Source organism: Salvelinus namaycush, chromosome 42, assembly GCF_016432855.1.
Source record: "Salvelinus namaycush isolate Seneca chromosome 42, SaNama_1.0, whole genome shotgun sequence".
NCBI classification, from domain to species: Eukaryota; Metazoa; Chordata; class Actinopteri; order Salmoniformes; family Salmonidae; genus Salvelinus; species Salvelinus namaycush.
Window position 1 is genome coordinate 12,743,894 of NC_052348.1, and position 24,068 is coordinate 12,767,961.

Below are 24,068 nucleotides of genomic sequence, written 5' to 3' on the forward strand. Positions count from 1 at the left end.
AATTATTTTAAAATGACAAAGCTGTAAAACATTATCCTATATATAAACCATCAACTTAGTGAATACGATTGGTGTTTAATATGACAATTTCATCATGAAAAATCCTTTATATATTTTTGTTTGTCAATATGTATTTGTTGTCAGTGTTTTGGTGTCAAACTGGTGGCAGGTGAGAAAAAAGTAAATAGTTGGAAGAGTTGCAGGGTTATTGAAAATAATTAATTAGGCTATTTTCTCTTGAACCATCTACCATCTACTAGGGTCTACTAGACATTGATGGACAATATGGACACAGATATGATACATGAATGCTCTACAGTATATAAATACATGATGTACACTTATTCAAGTATACATTTACGAAGTTGCTATAGATTACCATAGATTTTCTGAACCTTTTAAGGATCCAACTCTTTTTTTCAATTTTTGCCTAAAATGACATGTCAAAATCTAATTGCCTGTAGCTCAGGACCTGAAGCAAGGATATGCATATTCTTAATACCATTTGAAAGGAAACACTGAAGTTTTGTGGAAATGTGAAATTAATGTAGGAAAATATAACACATTAGATCTGGTAAAAGATAATACAAAGAAAAAACACACGGTTTTTTTGTACCGTCATCTTTGAAAACCAAGAGAAAGGCCATAATGTATTATTCGAGCCCAGGCACAATTTAGATTTAGGACACTAGATGGCAGCAGTGTATGTGCAAAGTTTAAAAATCTGTTATTTTCTTTCACTGTAATAGCTACTGTACATTGGACAGTGCAGTTAGATTAACAAGTATTGAAGCTTTCTGCCCATATCAGATCTATGTCTATGTCCTGGGAATTTGTTTTGTTACTTACAACCTCATGCCCTACGTAGGCGGCTAGTCTGCCGGTAGGCCGAGTTAGAGAAACAAGACAATGGCCTCTCCGGTGTTTCTTGCTGTTACCGGTTGGGTTAATTAATATCCTCCAATGAGAGATGAGAAGTGCGCTGAACAGGGCTCATAATTTTGCTCAAGGAAACCGTAAACTGACCTAAGACCAGAATATGAAATGGAGTGTGAACATGAACACATTCAGCAGACAGTGGACGTTTAAGGCTAGTACGCGTCCTAGACGACTGCAAAGCTAGGACTACGTTGAAAGAATGCTGTTTTTTAGATGATTATGAAGCCAAGCTTAATGATCAAATCAAATCAAACTTTATTTGTCACATGCAACGAATACAACAAGTGTAGACTTTAATGTGAAATGCTTACTTACAAGCCCTTAACCAACAGTGCAGTTCAAGAAGAGTTAAGAAAATATTTACCAAATAAACTAAAGTAAAAGAATATATAAAGTAACACAGTAACATAACAATAACGAGGCTATATACAGGGGGTACCGAGTAAGTGTGCAGGAGTACAGGTTAGAGGTAACTTGTACATGCAGGTAGGGGTGAAGTGACTATGCATAGATAATTAACAGCGAGTAGCAGCAGTGTACAAAACAAATGGAGGGGGGGGGGGGGGGTCAATGTAATAGTCCGGTGGTCATTTGATTAATTGTTCAGCTGTCTTATGGCTTGGGAGTACAAGCTGTTAAGGAGCCGTTTGGTCCTAGACTTGATGCTCCGGTACTGCTTGTCGTGCGGTAGCAGAGAAAACAGTCTATGACTTGGGTGACTGGAGTCTCTGACAATTTTATGGGCTTTCCTCTGGCACCGTCTATTATATAGGTCCTGGATTGCAGGAAGCTTGGCCCCAGTGATGTACTGGGCCGTACGCATTACCCTCTGTAGCGCCTTACGGTCAGATGCCGAGCAGTTGACATACCAGGCGGTGATGCAACCGGTCAGGATGCTCTCGATGGTGCAGCTGTATAACTTTTTGAGGATCTGGGGACCCATGTCAAATCTTTTCAGTCTCCTGAGGGGGAAAAGGTTTTGTTGTGCCCTCTTCACAACTGTCTTTGTGTGTTTGGACCATAATAGATCGTTGGTGATGTGGACACAAAGGAACTTGAAACTCTCGACCCGCTCCACTACAGCCTCATCGATGTTAATGAGGGCCTGTTCGGCCCGCCTTTTCCTGTACTCCACGATCAGCTCCTTTGTCTTGCTCACATTGAGGGAGAGGTTGTTGTCCTGGCACCACACTGCCAGTTCTTTGACCTCCTCCCTATAGGCTGTCTCATTGTTGTCTTTGATCAGGCCTACCAATGTTGTGTCATCAGCAAACTTAATGATGGTGTTGGAGTCGTGTTTAGCCACGCAGTCGTGGGTGAACAGGGAGTACAGGAGGGGACTAAGTACACACCCCTGAGGGGCCCCAGTGTTGAGGATCAGTGTGGCAGACGTGTTGTTGCCTACTCCTACCACCAGGGGGCGGCCCATCAGGAAGTCCAGGATCCAGTTGCAGAGGGAGGTGTTTAGTCCCAGGGTCCTTACCTTAGTGAGGAGCTTCTTGGGCACCACGGTGTTGAATGCTGAGCTGTAGGGAATGAACAGCATTCTCACATAGGTGTTATTTTTGTGCAGGTGGGAAAGGGCAGTGTGGAGTGCGATTGAGATTGCGTCATCTGTGGATCTTTTGGGGCGGTATGCGAATTGGAGTGGGTCTAGGGTATCCGGGAGGATGCTGTTGATGTGAGCCATGACCAGCCTTTCAAAGCACTTCATGGATACCGACGTGAGTGCTACGGGGCGGTAATCATTTAGGCAGGTTACCTTCGCTTCCTGGTACAGTAAAATATCAGGTGAAAACCCAAAGAGACACAAATGAAGGAATCAATCGAACACAGTCAGGGATGTGTTGGAGTGTAAGAGCTATCCAATATTTGGTTATGCTTGACGTCTGAGGGTGATTTAGGTGTTCTGAAGAGCCAACTGCCATGTTACCCAGACTCCTCTAACCTTAATGAAAAAGTATGAAGAAGTCTAGTCTCTCCAGATAGTCCTTTTTCTTTCTTTCTTTCCTTCCTTCATTCAGCTTTTCCCTCTCCTCCCCCTCCTCTCTCTCTCTCTCCCCAATTTCTCTCTTCATCTCTCCCTCTTTCTCTCCCTCTCCCCCCCCCCCCCCCCCCCCTCTCTCCTCCTGGCTGTGAATAGTGTGTTGTGGCTCTGGATGATGAAGTTTCAGGCTGACGTGGATGTGCTATCCATTACAGGCAGGGTGCACACACACACACACACACACACACACACACACACACACACACACACACACACACACACACACACACACACACACACACACACACACACACACACACACACACACACACACACACACACACACACAGAGAGAGATAAATCACCTTATCAGGCCATGCCTCCCCCTACCTTCTCCCCACAGAGCACAGGGAGCAGAGCAGGCCAGGGGGGAAATCCATCAAGCTCCACAAAATGGGACACGAGTCAGAGTCCCACATCATTCCTTCCCAACATTACACTACCTCTATCTGTACTAGACTACTGTATGACTGACTGAACACCTGCCTAACACAGCTTAACACATATCATTGTAGTGCTTTACCTGCTACACTATCAACACCTACAGTTGAAGTCAGAAGTTTACATACACCTAAGCCAAATACATTTAAACTCAGTTTTCACAATTCCTGACATTTAATCCTAGTAAAAATGTCCTATCTTAGGTCAGTTAGGATCAGCACTTTATTTTAAGAATGTGAAATGTCAGAATAATAGTAGAGAGAATGATTTATTTCAGCTATTATTTATTTCATCACATTCCCAGTGGGTCAGAAGTTTACATACACTCAATTAGTATTTGGAGCATTGCCTTTAAATTGTTTAACTTGGTGTCAAACGTTTCGGGTAGCCTTCCACAAGCGTCCCACAATAAGTTGGGTGAATTTTGGCCCATTCCTCCTGACAGAGCTGGTGTAACTGAGTCAGGTTTGTAGGCCTCCTTGCTCACAAACGCTTTTCAGTTCTGCCCACAGATTTTCTATGGGATTGAGGTTAGGTCTTTGTGATGGCCACTCCAATACCTTGACTTTGTTGTCCTTAAGCCATTTTGCCACAACGTTGTCCATTTGGAAGACACATTTGCGACCAAGCTTTAACTTCCTGACTGATGTCTTGAGATGTTGCTTCAATATATCCACATCATTTTCCTACCTCATGATGCCATCTGTTTTGTGAAGTGCACCAGTCCCTCCTGCAGCAAAGCACCCCCACCACATGATGCTGCCACCCCCGTGCTTCACGGTTGGGATGGTGTTCTTCGGCTTGCAAGCTTCCCCCTTTTTCCTCCAAACATAACGATGGTAATTTTGACCAAACAGTTCTATTTCTGTTTTATCAGACCAGAGGACATTTGTCCAAAAAGTACGATCTTTGTCCCCATGTGCAGTTGCAAACCGTAGTCTGGCATTTTTATGGCGGTTTTGGAGCAGTGGCTTCTTCCTTGCTGAGCGGCCTTTCAGGTTATGTCGATATAGGACTCGTTTTACTGTGGATATAAATACTTTTGTACCTGTTTCCTCCAGCATCTTCACAAGGTCCTTTGCTGTTGTTCTGGGATTGATTTGCACACTTCTCACCCATGTGCGTTCATCTCTAGGAGACAGAACGCATCTCCTTCCTGAGCGGTATGACGGCTGCGTGGTCCCATGGTGTTTTTACTTGCATACTATTGTTTGTACAGATGAACGTGGTACCTTCACGCGTTTGGAAATTGCTCCCAGGGATGAACCAGAGTTGTGGAGGTCTACAATTTTTTTTCTGAGGTCTTGGCTGATTTCTTTTGATTTTCCCATGATGTCCAGCAAAGAGGCACTGAGTTGGAAGGTAGGCCTTGAAATACATCCACAGGTACACCTCCAATTGACTCAAATTATGTCAATTAGCCTATCAGAAGCTTCTAAAGCCATGACATCATTTTCTGGAATTTTACAAGCTGTTTAAAGGCACAGTCAACTTAGTGTATGTAAACTTCTGACCCACTGGAATTGTGATACAGTAAATTATAAGTGAAATAATCTGTCTGTAAACAATAGTTGGAAAAATTACTTGTGCCATGCACAAAGTAGATGTCCTAACCGACTTGCCAAATCTATAGTTTGTTAACTTCTCTGCGCTACTAATCCCGTTAGCGGGATCACTTTCCTAAACAACCGCTAGAATTGCAGGGCGCCAAATGCAAAAATATTACTACAAATATTTATAATCATGCAATCACAAGTGAAATATACCAAAACACAGCTTAGCTTGTTGTTAATCCACCTATCGTGTCAGATTTTGAAAATATACTTTACAGCAAAAGAAATCCAAGCTCTTGTGAGTGTAGCAATCAATGCTACAACAGCTAGCCCCAAATTAGCATGGTCACGAAAGTCATAAAAGCAATCAAATTAATCGCTTACCTTAGATAATCTTCGGATGTTTGCACTCACGAGACTCCCAGTTACACAATAAATGTTATTTTTGTTCGATAAATATTACTTTTATAACAAATTAACGCCATTTAGGTTGCGCGTTATGTTGAGAAAACTACAGCCTCGTTCCGGTCCTGAAAGGAAGAAGAAAATTCCCAAACGTATCAGATTAAAAAATATTACTAAAAATATTTATAATCATGCAATCACAAGTGAAATATACCAAAACACAGCTTAGCTTGTTGTTAATCCACCTATCGTGTCAGATTTTGAAAATATACTTTACAGCGAAAGAAATCCAAGCTTTTGTGAGTGTAGCAATCAATGCTAGAACAATTAGCCCTATATTAGCTTGGTTAGCTTGGTCACGAAAGTCAGAAAAGCAATAAAATTAATCGCTTACCTTAGATAATCTTCGGATGTTTGCACTCACGAGACTCCCAGTTACACAACAAATGTTCTTTTTGTTCGATAAATATTACTTTTATCACAAAAAAACGCCATTTGGGTTGCGCGTTATGTTCAGAAAACCAAAGCCTTGTTCCGTTCGACAAATTCCAAAAAGTATCCGTAATGGTCGTAGAAACATGTCAAATGTTTTTTATAATCAATCCTCAGGTTGTTTTTAACAAACATAATCGATAATATTTTAACCGGACCATAACCTATTCATTAAGAGACAAAAGGAAAATGGAGAGCTCCTCTCGCGCGCGCAGGAAATATTCGGAGGACACCTGACTACTTTTGAAAAATCACGCTAATTTTTCTAAATAAAAGCCTGAAACTATGTCTAAAGCCTGGTCACAGCCTGAGGAAGCCATTGGAAAAGGAATCTGGTTGATACCCCTTTAAATGGAAGAAAGACGGTCCAGGAAACACAGATTTCTTTTTAAAAATATCACTTCCAGGTTAGATTTTCTCAGGTTTTCGTCTGCAGAATACGTTTTGTTAAACTCACAGACAATATTTTGACCGTTTTGGAAACTTTGGAGTGTTTTCTATCCTAATCTGTAAATTATATGCATATTCTACGATCTGGGCCAGAGAAAATGTCAGTTTACGTTGGGAACGTTATTTTAAGAATAAAAAAAAATCTGACCCCTAGCGCTAAGAGGTTTTAACAAGTAATTTGTGGAGTGGTTGAAAAACGAGTTTTAATGACTCCAACCTAAATGTATGTAAACTTCTGACTTCAACTGTACATTTCCATCTCAATTGAGACAGTCCTCAATACATACAGCATCCATGCCATACTTTACTAAGTATTGTCTACTAACTCCTTGCAAACCTAACTTGTCCATATATTGTGTTACAGGATATAGGGGCCATACAATCATTTGAACACCAAAATAATACAAGTTATCCTGTTTGGGCTGCAAGGGGCAGTATTGAGTAGCCAGATAAAAGGTGCCCATTTCAAACGGCCTCGTACTCAATTCTTGCTCGTACAATATGCATATTATTATTATTATTATTATTATTATTATATATTATTACTATTGGATAGAAAACACTCTCTAGTTTCTAAAACCGTTTGAATTATTTCTCTGAGTGAAACAGAACTCATTCTGCAGCACACTTCCTGACCAGGAAGTGGAAAGTCTGAAATCGAGGCTCTCTTCTACTTCCTGCCTATAAATGGGCATGAGATCTATTAGTATACATGCACGTCATACACCTTCCCCTGGATGTCAAGAGGCTGTGAGAGAAGAAATGAGGTGATTATCTTGGTCTGAGATGGAACACATCATCTTGGAATGACGTGTCCCCCATTTTCGGTACTCTGAAGTGCGCGAGGTGGACAGTGGGATTGCCTTCTGTTTACCTGCCGTTATAGGCGACTACTATCTCCGGCTTTGATTTTATTTGATACATGTCACCATATCATCGTAAAGTATGTTTTTTCAATATAGTTTCATCAGATTATTGAAAATTTTTCGGGAGTTTTGCCGTGTTCCGTTCTCTTCCGTTTGTTGACATGGAGAGCGTCGTGCCACTTGGCTAGTGTGCTTGCTAAATGAAGAGGGAAAGTTGCCGTTCTAAATCCAAACAACGATTGTTCTGGACAAAGGACACCTTGTCCAACATTCTGATAGAAGATCAGCAAAAGTAAGAAACATTTTATGATGCTATTTCATATATCTGTCGTAGATGTGAACTAGTCGTCGGCGCCCAAGTGTTTCTGGCTATTGTGGTAAGCTAATATAACGCTACATTTTGTTTTCGCTGTAAAACACTTAATAAATCGGAAATATTGGCTGGAATCACAAGATGCCTGTCTTTCATTTGCTGTACACTATGTATTTTTCAGAAATGTTTTATGATGAGTAATTAGGTATTTGACGTTGGTGTCTGTAAATATTATGGCTGCTTTCGGTGCAATTTCTGATTGTAGCTGCAATGTAAACTATGATTTATACCTGAAATATGCAAATTTTTCTAACAAAACATATGCTATACAATAAATATGTTATCAGACTGTCATCTGATGAAGTTGTTTCTTGGTTAGTGGCTATTTATATCTTTATTTGGTCGAATTTGTGATAGCTACTGATGGAGTAAAAAACTGGTGGAGTAAAAAAAGTGGTGTCTTTTGCTAACGTGGTTAGCTAATAGATTTACATATTGTGTCTTCCCTGTAAAACATTTTAAAAATCGGACATGTTGGTTGGATTCACAAGATGTGTACCTTTCATATGCTGTATTGGACTTGTTAATGTGTGAAAGTTAAATATTTAAAAAAAAAAATCTTTTAAATTTCGCGCCCTGCACTTGAAGTGGCTGTTGTCATAAGTGTACCGGCGTCGGGCTGCAGCCATAAGAAGATTTATACAATGAGACACCCATTTGTGTGTAATGTACTGTAGGTCTCTCACACTCACTTAATTATGCCTATGTCTTCTCATACAAGGTTGCTAAGCAACAATAACTATAGTGACCTTTTAGAAATCAGTGGGATATGCCTCCTCCCTAATCCAAAGATCATGGCACAGACAGACAGGCAGGCAGACAGAGAGAGAGAGAGGGAGAGAGAGAAAGACAGACAGAGCCATATTGTTAACACCTGTATATAGTGAAAATGTACACTGATCAAAAATATAACAAAAATATGAACGCAATATGGAAAGTGTTGGTCCCATTTTTCATGATCTGAAAAAAAAAATCCCAGAAATGTTCCATGAGAAGGAAAAGTGTATTTCTCTCAAGTTTTGTGCACAAATTTGTTTACATCCCTGTTAGTGAACAGTGTACCCCATGGTGGTGGTGGGGTTATGGCATGGGCAGGCATAATCTACGGACAACGAACACAATTGCATTTTATCCCAGTCATGTGAAATCCATAAACTATTTTTATTACTTTTTTACCTTTATTTTAACAGGGAAGAAATTGAGACCAAAGTTGCTACAACATAAATAACAGTACATATTATACTCTATATATATATATATTTACAGTGCATTCGGAAAGTATTCAGACCCCTTGACTTTTTCCACATTTTGTTACATTACAGCCTTATTCTAAAATTGATTAAATTAATATTTTTCCTCATCAATCTACACACAATACCCCATAATGACAAAGCGAAAACTGTTTTTTAGACATTTTTGCACATTTATAAAATAAAATAAACTGAAACACCTTATTTACATAAGTATTCAGACCTTTTGCTATGAGACTTTAAATTGAGCTCAGGTGCATCCTGGTTCCATTGATCATCCTTGAGATGTTTCTACAACTTGATTGGAGTCCACCGGTGGTAAATTCAATTGATTGGACATGATTTGGAAAGGCACACACCTGTCTATATAAGGTCCCACAGTTGACAGTGCATGTCAGAGCAAAAACCCAACCATGAGGTCGAAGGAAGTGTCCGTAGAGCTCTGAGACAGGATTGTGTCGAGGCACAGATCTGGGGAAGGGTACCAAAGCATTTCTGTAGCATTGAAGGTCCCCAAGAACACAGTGGCCTCCATCATTCTTAAATGGAAGAAGTTTGGAACAACCAAGACTCTTCCTAGAGCTGGCCGCCCGGCCAAACTGAGCAATCCGGGGAGAAGGGCCTTGGTCAGGGAGGTGACCAAGAACCCAATTGTCACTCTGACAGAGCTCCAGAGTTCCTCTGTGGAGATGGGAGAACCTTCCAGAAAGACAACTGTCTCTGCAGCAATCCACCAATCAGACCTTTATGGTAGAGTGGCGAGACGGAAGACACTCCACAGTAAATGGCACATGACAGCCCGCTTGGAGTTTACCAAAAGGCACCTAAAGACTCTCAGGCCATGAGAAACAAGATTCTCTGGTCTGATGAAACCAAGATTGAACTCTTTGGCCTGAATGCCAATTGTCACGTCTGGAAGAAACCTGGCACCATCCCTACGGTGAAGCATGGTGGTGGCATCATCATGCTGTGGGTATGTTTTTCAGTGGCATGACTGGGAGACTAGTCAGGATCAAGGGAAAGATGAACGTAGCAAAGTACAGAGAGATCCTTGATGAAAACCTGCTCCAGAGCACTCAGGACCTCAGAATGGGGTGAAGGTTCACCTTTCAACAGGACAACGACCCTAACCACACAGCCAAGACAACACAGGAGTGGCTTGGGGACAAGTCTCTGAATGTCCTTGAGTGGCCCAGCCAGAGCTGGGACTTGAACCTGATCGAACATCTCTGGAGAGACATGACAATAGCTGTGCAGCAACGCTCCCCATCCAACCTGACACAGCTTGAGAGGATCTGCAGAGAAGAATGGGAGAAATTCCCCAAATACAAATGTGCCAAGCTTGTAGCGTCATATCAAAGAAGACTTGAGGCTGTAATCGCTGCCAAAGGTGCTTCAACAAAGTACTGAGTAAAGGGTCTGAATACTTACAGTACCAGTCAAACGTTTTGACACACCTACTCATTCAATTTTCTTTCATTATTTTTACTATTTTCTACATTGTAGAATAATAGTGAAGACATCAAATCTATGAAATAACACATATGGAATCATAGTAACCAAAAATATGTTAAGCAAATCAAAATATATTTTAGATTTTAGATTCTTCAAAGTAGCCACACTTTGCCTTGATGAGAGCTTTGCACACTCTTGGCATTCTCTCAACCAGCTTCGTGAGGTAGTCACCTGGAATGCATTTCAATTAACAGGTGTGCCTTGTTAAAAGTTAAATAATGGAATTTCTTTCCTTCTTAATGCGTTTGAGCCAGTCATTTGTGTTGTGACAATTTAACTTTGGTATACAGAAAATAGCCCTATTAGGTAAAAAACCATGTCCTTATTACGGCAGGGACAGCTCAAATAAGCAAAGAGAAATGACAGTCCATCATTACTTTAAGACATGAAGGTCAGTCAATACAGAAAATGTAAAAAACGTTGAAAGTTTCTTCAAGTGCAGTCATAAAAAAAAATCAAGCGCTATAATGGTACTGGCTCTGATGAGAACTGTCACAGTAAAGGAAGACCAAGAGTTACCTCTGCTGCAGAGGATAAGTTCATTAGAGTTACCAGGCTCAGAAATCGGCAATTAACTGCACCTCAGATTGCAAACCAAATAAATGCTTCACAGAGTTCAAGTAACAGACACATCTCAACATCAACTGTTCAGAGGAGACTGCGTGAAACAGGCCTTCGTGGTCGAATTGCTACAAAGAAACCACTACTAAAGGACACCAAAAGAAGAAGAGACATGCTTGTGCCAAGAAACATGAGCAATGGACATTATACCAGTGGAAATCTGTCCTTTGGTCTGATGAGTCCAAATTGGAGATTTTTGATTCCAACCGCCATGTCTTTGTGAGACGCAGAGTAGGTGAACAGATGATCTCCACATGTGTGGTTCCCATCGTGAAGCATGGAGGAGGATGGTGTGGGGGTTCTTTGCTGGTGACTCAAATTCAAGGCACACTTAACCAGCATGGCTACTACAGCATTCTGAGCGAAATGCCATCCCATCTGGTATGCGCTTAGTGGGACTATCATTTGCTTTTCAACAGGACAATGACTCAAAACACACCTCCAGGCTGTGTAAGAGCTACTTGACCAAGAAGGAGAATGATGGAGTGCTTCGTCGGATTACCTGGCCTCCACAATCACCCAACTTCAACCGAATTGAGATGGTTCCCTATAGGCTGTCTCATCGTTGTCGGTGATCAGGCCTACCACTGTTGTGTCATCAGCAAATTTAATGATGGTGTTGGAGTCGTGTTTGGCCATGCAGTCGTGGGTGAACAGGAAGTACAGGAGGGGATTAAGTAGACATCCCTGGGGGGCCCCAGTGTTGAGGATCAGCGTGGAAGACATGTTGTTGCCTACCCTTACCACCTGGGGGCGGCCCGTCAGGAAGTCCAGGATTCAGTTGCAAAGGGAGGTGTTTAGTCCCAGGGTCCTTAGCTTAGTGAGGAGCTTCTTGGGCACCATGGCGTTGAACGCTGAGCTGTAGTCAATGAACAGCATTCTCACATAGGTGTTCCTTTTGTCCAAGTGGGAAAGGGCAGTGTGGAGTGCGATTGAGATTGCATCATCTGTGGATCTGTTGTGGTGGTATGCGAATTGGAGTGGGGCTAGGGTATCCGGGAGGATGCTGTTGATGTGAGCCATGACCAGCCTTTCTAGGGAGCTTGCCATCTAAAGTTAGCTAGCTAACAGTACACTTTAGCTTAAGACATATAGCTAGCCATTTAGCTAGCTAGGTAAACAATGAACCTAGCGAGGTAAACAACGTTTAAGATCACACACGTCATGTAACGTTAGCTAACGAGCCAGACAGCTAAAGTTAGCTAGTTAAACAACAATGAACAAAGTGCCAAAAATGCCACACAGTGCTGGGGACTAACCAGCCAGGTCCAATGTTAGCTAGCTAACATTAGGCTTTAACTGGAAACAAATAATAACGTCAGCTAGGCAGCAGGTAGCCTAGTGGTTAGAGCATTGGACTAGTAACCATAAGGTTGCAAGATCAAATCCCTGAGCTGACAAGGTAAAATCGGTCGTTCTACTCCTGAACAAGGCAGTTAACCCGCTGTCATTGAAAGTAAGAATTTCTTCTTTACTGACTTGCCTACTTTTAAAAAATTATTTTGATTTGTTTAACACTTTCTTTGGTTATTACATGATTCCATATCTGTTATTTCATAGTTTTGATGGCGTCACTATTATTCTACAATGTAGAAAATAGTAAAAATAAAGAAAACCCCCTGAATGAGTAGGTGTGTCCAAACTTTTGACTGGTACTGTATGTAGATAGATACACTAAATTGACCAAAAGTATATGGACACTTTCCAAAATCATGGGCATTAATATGGAGTTGGTCCCCCCTTTGGTGCTATACCAGCCTCTACTCTTCTGGGAAGGCTTTTCACTAGATGTTGGAACATTGCTGCATCCTATGACGGTGCCACGTTGAAAGTACCAGAGCTCTTCGTTAAGGACATTTTTACTGCCAATGTTCGTCTATGGAGATTGCATGGCTGTGTGCTCGATTTTATACACCTGTCAGCAACGGGTGTGGCTGAAATAGCCGAATCCCCGAATTTGAAGGGGTGTCGACATACTTTGCCCTTGAGGAAATCCTAGAGAGGTAGCAACTAGTGTTTCACGCACATGCTCACACATACACATACACACACACACCTTGTTTTTTCCCCTTCATTTCCATACTGTCACTTTGGGGTACCCTATTGGTATTCACCAGCAGCAGGTATCTTAGAGAGTCAACGCCTTTAAAACATCTTAGCCGTTGTTTGTTCCGTCTCTAGAGGGCAGGTACAGTACACTGGGGGTTTGACAACAGACGAGAGGAATTTGCTAATTTGTTTTCCGAGGTGTATTTTGCTCTGTAAATACGTTGCTTGTGTTGTATCATGGTGTTCTATATTAGGCCTAGATCACAGTGTTGTGTTGTGTTCTGTTTATTCTGTAAGAAGGGTTTCATTTTAGTCAGAATTAATGAAACAACCTCTTTTAACTGTGTTTACATGATGTTGTCTGGTTCATGCTATTTGCCTCCTACGGTTCAATGGTGATAGAGGACTTTGTTGTCAGGTTATTCAAGGCAAAGGTACACAGGTTCAAATGATCCCTGATCTTGCTGTTGTCGTTGATGTGACATAATGGTAGGTTGATTGGACCCAGGTCTTTGTGGTACCTTTAGTATCCTGGCTGGATGTACCTTTAGTATCCTGGCTGGATGTACCTTTAGTATCCTGGCTGGATGTACCTTTTGTATCCTGGCTGGATGTACCTTTAGTATCCTGGCTGGATGTACCTTTAGTATCCTGGCTGGATGTACCTTTTGTATCCTGGCTGGATGTACCTTTAGTATCCTGGCTGGATGTACCTTTAGTATCCTGGCTGGATGTACCTTTAGTATCCTGGCTGGATGTACCTTTAGTATCTTGGCTGGATGCACCTTTAGTATCCTGGCTGGATGTACCTTTAGTATCCTGGCTGGATGTACCTTTAGTATCCTGGCTGGATGTACCTTTAGTATCTTGGCTGGATGCACCTTTAGTATCTTGACTGGATGTACCTTTAGTATCCTGGCTGGATGTACCTTTAGTATCCTGGCTGGATGTACCTTTAGTATCCTGGCTGGATGTACCTTTAGTATCCTGGCTGGATGTACCTTTAGTATCCTGGCTGGATGTACCTTTAGTATCCTGGCTGGATGTACCTTTAGTATCCTGGCTGGATGTACCTTTAGTATCTTGGCTGGATGCACCTTTAGTATCCTGGCTGGATGTACCTTTAGTATCTTGGCTGGATGCACCTGTAGTATCTTGACTGGATGTACCTTTAGTATCCTGGCTGGATGTACCTTTAGTATCCTGGCTAGATGTACCTTTAGTATCCTGGCTGGATGTACCTTTAGTATCCTGGCTGGATGTACCTTTAGTATCTTGGCTGGATGTACCTTTAGTATCTTGGCTGGATGTACCTTTAGTATCCTGGCTAGATGTACCTTTAGTATCCTGGCTGGATGCACCTTTAGTATCCTGGCTGGATGTACCTTTAGTATCCTGGCTGGATGTACCTTAGGTATCTTGGTTGGATGCGCCCTAGTGACATTTTCTTGGCAGAGATTTAAGTCCACAGGTCTGCTGTCCTGTATGTGTCCAGTGTTACTAGGTTTTGTCCGACTTTAACAGCAGACATAACACAACTCACACTACCTCTGCTTGAAATCACAATGAGACAAAGGACCAAAACAAAGAGGAACACCTAGCGAGAGATCAACGACAGTGGCTCTCATATCCTCCTGGCCATCTGAATGACAAACCAGTGTCTCTGTCCCCTTTTAAGAAATCTGTTACAAGCCAGAGACACAGACACAGACACAGAGGCCTGGGCTGAAGAGCTGTATATTTCTATTCATAATTGATGACCCAGTGCCCAGACAGACGGCACACAACACATGTAATATGGATTCACTCTGAGTTTCAGATGCATGGGTCTCGCCTGACACACCGTGTGTGTGTGTGTGTGTGTGTGTGTGTGTGTGTGTGTGTGTGTGTGTGTGTGTGTGTGTGTGTGTGTGTGTGTGTGTGTGTGTGTGTGTGTGTGTGTGTGTGTGTGTGTGTGTGGTCCTGCTGTGTGTGTTTATTCATGTTATTCTTCCTGTCTACAGTGTGGAGCTTGTTAGCACTTCAAGTGTCAGGTTGGCTTTGGTTGGGTGTTGGAGTGTCTGATTGTAGGATACAGTAGCATGGTTGGTGACTGAAATTCATTTAATGAATATTGTTTTTATAATTTTTATAGTATTTGTTTATACCAAGTTGGTTATATACTGAACAAAAATATAAATGCAACATGCAACATTACAGTTACAGAGTTACAGTTCATATAAAGAAATAAGTCAATCGCAATAGATTCATTAGGCCCAAATCTATGGATTTCACATGACTGGGCAGGGGCTCAGCCATGGGTGCGCCTGGGAGGGTATAGGCCCACCCACTTGGCAGCCAGCGCCCATCCACTGTGGAGCCAGGCCCAGCCAATCAGAATTAGTCCCCCCCCCCCCCCCCCCCACCCCCCCCACCCCCACCCCCACCCCCTCACCCCGACTCAGACGATCCTGCAGGTGAAGAAGCTGGAGGTGGTGGTCCTGAGCTGGCGTGATTACATGTGGTCTGCAGGATTGTGAGGCCGGTTGGATGTACTGCCAAATTCTCTGAAACAAAGTTGGAGGTAGCTTATGGTAGACAAATGAACATTACATTCTCTGGCAACAGCTCTGGTGGACATTCTTGCAGTCAGCATGCCAGTTGCATGCTTCCTCAAAACGTGAGACATCTGTGTTGTGTGACAAAATTGCACATTTAAAGTGGCCTTTTATTGTCCCCAGCACAAGGTGCACCTGTGTAATGATCATGCTATTTAATCCGCTTCTTGATATGCCACACCTGTCAGGTGGATGGATTATCTTGGCAATGGAGAAATGCTCACTAATAGGGATGTAAACAAATTTGTGCACCAAATTTCAGGGATTTGTTATTTCAGCTCATAAACATGGGACCAAAACTTTACATGTTGCGTAAAAAATGTTGTTCAGTTTAGTTTCAGTAGTATACAGGTGTAGGATCTTAATTTGACCAGTATTGCTGCAGGAAAATAATCCTGCAGCAACAGGATTTGAACGTTTAGTCCATAATGTTTCTTGATCGGTGGTTAGGCTATTAGCTGGCCAAAATTAGGCTACATGAAAAGTGCAATACTGTTAATATGACCGTGTGTTAGTGTGGGTTTTCAGTAAATTTAGGTCAATCACAAAGCTCATCTGCATTTGCTGCGGTGCAGCAACAAAAGAGTGATCAAATTAAGATCCAACATGTGTATGGCAACACTGTATCAAGGCATTACATCAAAGCTATTTATTTTTGACAGTTTAACAATCCACAATCACGTTTCTTTTCATATTGAAATTCTGGGTCACAATGGACTTCTGTAATATACGACTAACCCCTCTTTTGTCTTAAGTAAAGTTCACAGAGGTTGATAGTTCACCCCCTTAAGCTAACTCCTGTTCCCATAGCAACACATGGCGAATCACCCTGGGCCAGTGAATATCCCCCATCAGCCAACAGTAATGGTTTTGACCCCTGACCCCTAGCACTCTACCACTCACCGCAGATCTGACACACGTCCATGTGTGAAAACACAATCGTCGTAGCCTGCAGCTCTCCGCAACCCTCCCATCCCCACTGCATTCCACCCCATAGCCTTCACGACCATGAAATGGTTAACCATAGCTCTGCAATGACACCTGCCAGCTAAGAGGACAAGCTTATCTCAAAGTTGAACACCATCACTATACTACAGGTATAGTAGGATACCACCACTGTAGGTTAATCAGATGGAAGAATGAGCATGTCTTTACATTGACTTCTATATTGTGGGTATCATGGTTTGGCAGTGAGGTGTGTTTCTTAGCTGAATCATTCATTCCCTTTAACACCATCACTGGTAAAAGCACCAAACATTGTATATCTTAAACAATCTGCTTGGAAAGATATGACCTATGTCTTAACACTGACCCACGGGCCTATATCGAGGATCTCAAGGGTCGAGACAGTGTTTCTCAGTTATATGAGTCACTCAGTGTCACGGCTCCTCCTCTGCAGTGCAGGGGGCGGTTCCTCCTGCAGGCAGAGGAGGGTCGTTAGTGATTGGAGTCACCTGGGCTCAGGGTATTTATAAACTGTTTCACTAATCACTTCTCTCTCTCTCTCTCTCTGCTCCTCCAGGTATGCTCATGTTTTGTTTGTTCCTTTGTAGTTTTGCATAGTTTTCACTCAGTCATGTTCACACACACATATTCACGCATCCATGCACTTTACATACACCTTACATTATGATACTTCCACACCTCATTCCTTTTTCTTAGTTTTAAGGTAATAGTTTTGTTGTAGAATAAAGAACCTTTTTAAATTGGCCTATACCTGTTGTTCGTGTCCCCTCATTTTTGTCACAGGCTATGAGCCGGCTTGTGACACTCAGTCACTTACCACCACAATCTTACTCACTCTGACCTGACAGAGGTCCCCTGTCAGGCTTTGGCCCAGCCAATCTCGTGCTCCGTCAGCCTCACCCGCTGCATTATTAATGAGCGCTCATCAGGACACTTTGCTCCCATGTTACGCTATGCTATGCTAGCTAGCCACCCCACCGCTAACACCGGCATCCTGACCCGACCCTGCCCCGCTCCCAACAGTCTCAGGCCATGTTCACGCTAGCTACGCTAACAACGTTAATTATGCTAGCTCGCTACGCCCAGGCCTGGGCTCTTACAGTATGTGCCATGCCCAAGTCAGTAGGCCCTTGGTGGGCATCCTCTAGCCTCTAATTGCTAACAACAGGAAGGCAGCAGCGATGCTACGCTAGCATACAGAACAGAGAGGTATTTCCAGGGACTTGGCCTGTGAGGCGCCGACTATCAGGCTCCATTATTGTTGTAATTAGCTTTCCCCTCCATGGTGGCTCCCCCCCTGGCTTGATATGCCCGACCTCCCTGTATCTCAGTCTGTTAGAGATGGAAACACACACACACAACTGTTGAGTCAACACAGCTCCCAGAGCTTTTGGCTGTGCTTGTAGAGCAGCAACACAGATATTTATTCATTTGAATTACGGACACAGGAGAGTTTTTATCTCTCACCGCTGTCCCTCTGTATTCTGTTGACGTTTATTCTACCTGGGTTAGTTGCGGCGAAGGTACATAAAGGTTGGAATATGAGAGAGACCCACAGCAGAATCACTTGTGTCCGGTGCAAGTTAATATGAATACATCTCAGTATTTTTGTAATATCTTGTTGTCTGACTGGATAATACTCAAGTCTTTGAACCAAACTTCACCCTGCTAGAGTGTCGCAAGGGGCCAGTCAGAGTCCTGGAACCCAGATAAAGCAACAAGAATCCATATGTGAATTCGAAATGCCTTCCTACATTTCCATTTTCCATTTTAGTAATCCAGAACGACTTAAAGTTTGTGCATTCTAAGTGCATTCTAGCTAGGTGAGAGAACCACATATCTCAGTCATAGTAAGTGCATTCTAGCTAGGTGAGAGAACCACATATCTCAGTCATAGTAAGTGCATTTGTCCTCAATAAAGTCACTATCAGCAAAGCCAGTGCACTAGTAAGGAAGACAATGGCGTTCGTTTTATTTCTCTGAGAGACATACTTCTCATATAGGTAGTAGCCTAGCCGTCAGCCACTGTTAGCGGTCCCCACCATGTATCTTTTATATAACACCTTGGCCTTCGCCGTCAGAGGCCACCACCCTGCAGGGCAGCTGCCCCTGATCACCAATTAACAGTAACTGTCCCCTCCTGTGAGTGAGGGGTACCTGGAAGTCTGGACATCTGCACAGAGGACCAGAGAGTACCAGGGAGGCAGGAGGTGAACTGGAAGGCAGGGGGGAGGAGCAGGAAGGCAGGGGGGAGGACCGGGGGTGGAGGTCCCATGAAGGACACTGCTCCCAGGGTGGCTGTCGGGGTGGGCAGGAGAGCGTGAAGGACTGGGATGGGTATTTCTCCACAGAGGGTTGGTATTCCAGCCAGTTAGTTAGGCCTGGGACTCAGCACATCTCACTGCTCTCTCTTTCCTTCTGTCTATATCTCCATCTGTCTATTTCTCAGTCTGTCTCAGTGTGTACAATGCATTCGGAAACTATTCAGACCCTTTGACTTTTTCCACATTTTGTTACGTTACAACCTTGTTTTTTTCCTTCATCAGTCTACACACACTACCCCATAATGACAAAGAAAAAACAGGTTTTTAGTATTCAGACCCGTTACTCAGTACTTTGTTTAAGCATCTTTTGGCAGCAATTACAGCCTCATGTCTTTTTGGGTATGACACTACAATCTTGGCACACCTGTATTTGGGGAGTTTCTCCCATTCTTCTCTGCAGATCCTCTCAAGCTCTGTCAGGTTGGATGGGGAGCGTTGCTGCACAGCTATTTTCAGGTCTCTCCAGAGATGTTCGATCGGGTTCAGGTCCGGGCTCTCTCCCTCGATATATCTATCGATCTATCTCTTTCTCGCTCTATCTCTCCCTAGATCTATCAATCTATCTCTTTCTCTCTCTCTCTCCCTATATCTATCTCTCTCCTTAGATCTATCTACCTGTCTGTCAGTCAGTGTGTCTGTCTCCCATGTTTAAAGTGCATTATTGTGCGGTGGCATGCTCTTTGAGATTGTGTGTTTGTTTTACGTGTGGAAGTGTGCTGTGACATTTTGACCCCTAACTTCTCTAGGAGGGTGTGTGTGTTTGTGTTTGCCATACCTCTGAACCTAGACCATCTCCAGGGTGTGTGTGTTATTGTCTGTGTGTGAGTTTGTTTAAGTACCCCTGTATGTATTTGTGTGTGTGTGTGTGTGTGTGTGTGTGTGTGTGTGTGTGTGTGTGTGTGTGTGTGTGTGTGTGTGTGTGTGTGTGTGTGTGTGTGTGTGTGTGTGTGTGTTAGCTGATAAAGATGAACCATCACCCTCCCCATAGTGTTAACCCTGCTAGCCTACCTTGTCCTCCTCTCTCCTCCCCGTATTGAGAAGGATAGACCTTGGCTTGATGAACATCCCCATAGTGCTTACCCTGCTAGCCTGCCTTCTCCTCTCTCCACTCCTCCTCTTATTGTATCTGATATGAGCCCCCTGTGACGCGCTCGGTAATGAGGCCTATATGGTGTTAGAGATAGAGAGATGCTACTGCAGAGCTCTGCTCTGAGTTATCGGCCTCAACACACACACACACAAACACATAGCGTATGGGCAGCACGCGTACACAAACACACACACACGCCACACCTCGGAGACAGAGAACAGCAGCGTGCATATCGATCTAATATTGTTTCTTTGAACCCAACAGCTTCACTAGGCTGTGAAGTGCTCTCACAGAGGAGAGAAAGAGCATTCCCCCAGTGTACTGTAGTGTAATGCGCCTATCAGGGAAAGTGTGGGTGTTTGTATATGTGCGTGTGTGTGTGTGCATGCGCGCGCGCGTGTGTGTGTGTGCGCGCGCGTGTGTGTGTGTGTGTGTGTGTGTGTGTGTGTGTGTGTGTGTGTGTGTGTGTGTGTGTGTGTGTGTGTGTGTGTGTGTGTGTGTGTGTGTGTGTGTGTGTGTGTGTGTGTGTGTGTGTGTGTGTGTGTGTGTGAAAGAACAAGAGAGAAAGAGAGCATTACATTATCATTGAGGTGTGTGGTGTTCATTGTTTCTCTCCAGAAAATAGAACTGTAGAAAAAAAGTATTATGTGGATCATGTTCTGGTCTCTTTGCTTATTGCTTTCTTTAAATCACTTCTGTTTTATAATGGTAAATATACATAAAATAATCAAATCACCTTGAACCATAAAACACTACTCCACATTAGTTTATAAAAGTAAAAAACTCATCTTAATGTGATGTGTGTTTTTGCTGTAGTTCAAGTATGTTACATCTGCCTCAACCCCCGCCGTGTTCTTCAGACACATACAGTACATGTCTATTGAATATGAATTGGACCTTTCAGATAAACCTCATGGTATTGAAAACAACACTGGCTTATTGGCCGGTTCAGTTCGTGCTTGTGTATGTGAATTTGCACTTGTGAGTGATCCTGCGTCTGTGTGTGGAGATGCCCCAATCAAACAAGAAGGACTAAAGCGCCATCTTGTGGCAGCAGTGAGAATGGCGAGTAGGATGATATTCAGAGGTGACTTTTTTTACCTTCACCTCTTAGAAAGAGACCATCATACAATGGTGTAAAGTACTTAAGTAAAAATACTTTCAAGTACTACTGAAGTAGTTTTCTGGGGTATCTGTACTTTACTTTACTATTTATATTTTTTGGACTACTTTTATTTTAACTTCACTACATTCCTAAAGAAAATAATGTACTTACTCCATACATTTCCTTAATTTTCCTTCTGGTATATTTTCCTTCTGGGATAACCAGAACATCCCTGGTTATCCCTACTGCCTCTGGTCTGGCGGACGCATTAAACACAAATGCTTTATTTGTAAATGATGTCTGAGTGTTGGAGTGGCCCCTGGCTATCAGTAAAGAAAAAAAAACAATAAAGTGTGCCGTCTGGTTCGCTTAAAATAAGCAATTTGAAATGATTTATACTTTTACTTTTACTTAAGTATATTTTTGCAATTCCATTTACTTTTGATTCTTAAGTATATTTAAAACTAAATACTTTTAGACTTTTACTCAAGTAGTATTTTATTCATTTTCTTCTAAGGTATCTTTACTTTTACTCAAGTATGACAATTTGGTACTTTTTCCACCACTGCCATTATATCACAGTAATGACCCACAGCATGTCCCCAACAGGTGGTTGATAGTGCTTGAACCTAAATGATAAGAATATGTGGCTTTGAAATGATTGACGTGTCGGCTCCTCTGTAGCTTATAGGGTGTAATTACAGAGTAATTTCCAGTTGTAGTATGATTCACCTCACATAACTCAGTACAATATGTGTACATGTGTCCTGTTTAAGGACTTGGCCTTTGACCCTGGTGATATTTTACACTGAGATTACATTTGACATTTCTGTCATTTAGCAGACGCTCTTATCCAGAGCGAATTCCAGGATCAATTGCACAAAGGCACATCGACAGATTTTTCACAGGTGTTGGCTCAGGGATTTGATCCAGCGACCTTTAGGTTACTGGCCCAACACAGCCCTCACAATACCATGCTGCATGTTTACAATTGCGTCTATAGCACACTGAGCACACTGGCAAATACATACACATTTAGATGTTTTGAAAGTTATATACAGAAGGAGTCAAAGACAGTTTGTTTTCGGGCTTTGCGCCAAGCGTCCAAGTTAGTAGTAACCAAAACGACCCATGCACTCGATACACAGAAGATGCTCTCTCTTATTGCAACACAGTAATACTACTTTGTTCACAGCAAACCCCTTATCAATGTAATATTGATGCTGGCTGAAGGGACAGCCCTGCTATGTCTTCCCTAACGAGCATTGGCATGTGTCCCCTGGATGGGTTGTTCCACTGTCTGTTCCCACACAACGCTGTCCACATGAAGAAAGAAGGGAGAGACAGCTAAACACAAGAAGAAGAAGAGAGGGAAAAAACTAAAGGAGGCAGGATGAGAGGAGAAGGGGGGGAAGGAGGAGAGGAGGTGAGAGGAGAGGAGGAGAGGGGTGGGGGGAGAGGAGGTGAGAGGAGAGGAGGGGAGAGGAGAGGAGAGGTGGAACTACTTAAGAATGATCTACCGACAAGAATAGAAGTCTGGCACAGGCCCCCCTTCTCTTTTCTTCCCTTTCATACATAAATAGTTGTCTTTCCTTCACTCAGCATCTGAGCAAACAATGGTTGATCAGTGAGGAAGGTAGACCTAACCAGATAGAGAGAGAAAGAGAGGGAGGGGAAGCTATAATGCTACATGACAATAGTGCTACTTTGATATTGACTATCATTAGCTTCGTTAGACTGGTAAATGCCACTGATAAGATAGAATGGGGAAATAGACGAGGAAGGACGACTCCTTTTAAGTTGTGGTAAGAGATGTCATGTTAAAGTGTGAGGCGCATAGGAAAAGTCAAATTGTGTCTCTCTCTCTCTCACTCTCTTCTCTCTCTTTCGTCTGTTTGTGGCTGGTCTTAGCTCTTGTTTGATGGGACACTGTGTGTAAAGTCTTACTCCCCAGACAATCACTTTGGAACTCTGTTTAATTAATTCCAATGTCTTTACAATGAAGAAGAACTAGCCTCTGATCTTAACTCGGTGGTTCCGATTGTTGGATACTCTCTCTGGAGTGACAACGTTGATTAATAATGGAAAGCGTATATGTCGGCATCTTTATCTGAAATGTTCATGAAACTTCTCTGTGGTGATTAAAGTGTTCGTCTTCTTCCTGGAGTCACTCAGTGACTTCTCGCTCTGTTCATTGGGGAGTGGCAACAAATCATGCATTAGACAGCATGTCAGTTCACGGAAAATCAGTTATTCGTCGTAGGGAAAATGTCAGACCTTTTTTTTTTCCACCGACATTTTGATCCTCAAAAAGCGTAGCAAAAAAGATTCCATTTCAATTAATTTCTTTTCATTTATTTGAATAAACCACAGAAAACCACGGATATGAATAAGAAGCATATTGTTATTTTTTTAAACACACCTATATGTATATACAGTATATATACAGTGCATTCGGAAAGTATTCAGACCACTTGACTTTTTCCACATTTTGTTACTTTACAGCCTTATTCTAAAATGTATAAAAATGTTTTTTCCCCTCATCAATCTACACACAATAACGACGAAGCAAAAACAGGTTTTTATAAATGTTTGCAAATTTATAAGAAATAAAACCTGAAATACTGTATTACATTTACATAAGTATTCAGACCCTTTACTCAGTACTTTGTCATCAGACCAAAGGACAGATTTCCTCTGGTATAATGTCCATTGCTCATGTTTCTTGGCCCAAGCATGTCCCTTCTTCTTATTGGTGACCTTTAATAGTGGTTTCTATTCAGCAATTCGACCATGAAGGCCTGTTTCACACAGTCTCCTCTGAACAGTTGATGTTGAGATGTGTCTGTTACCACATTTATTTGGGCTGCAATCTGAGGTGCAGTTAATTGACGATTTTTGAGCCTGGTAACTCTAATAAACTTATCCCAGGCAGCAGAGGTAACTCTGGGTCTTTCTTTCCTGTGGCGGTCCTCATGAGAGCAT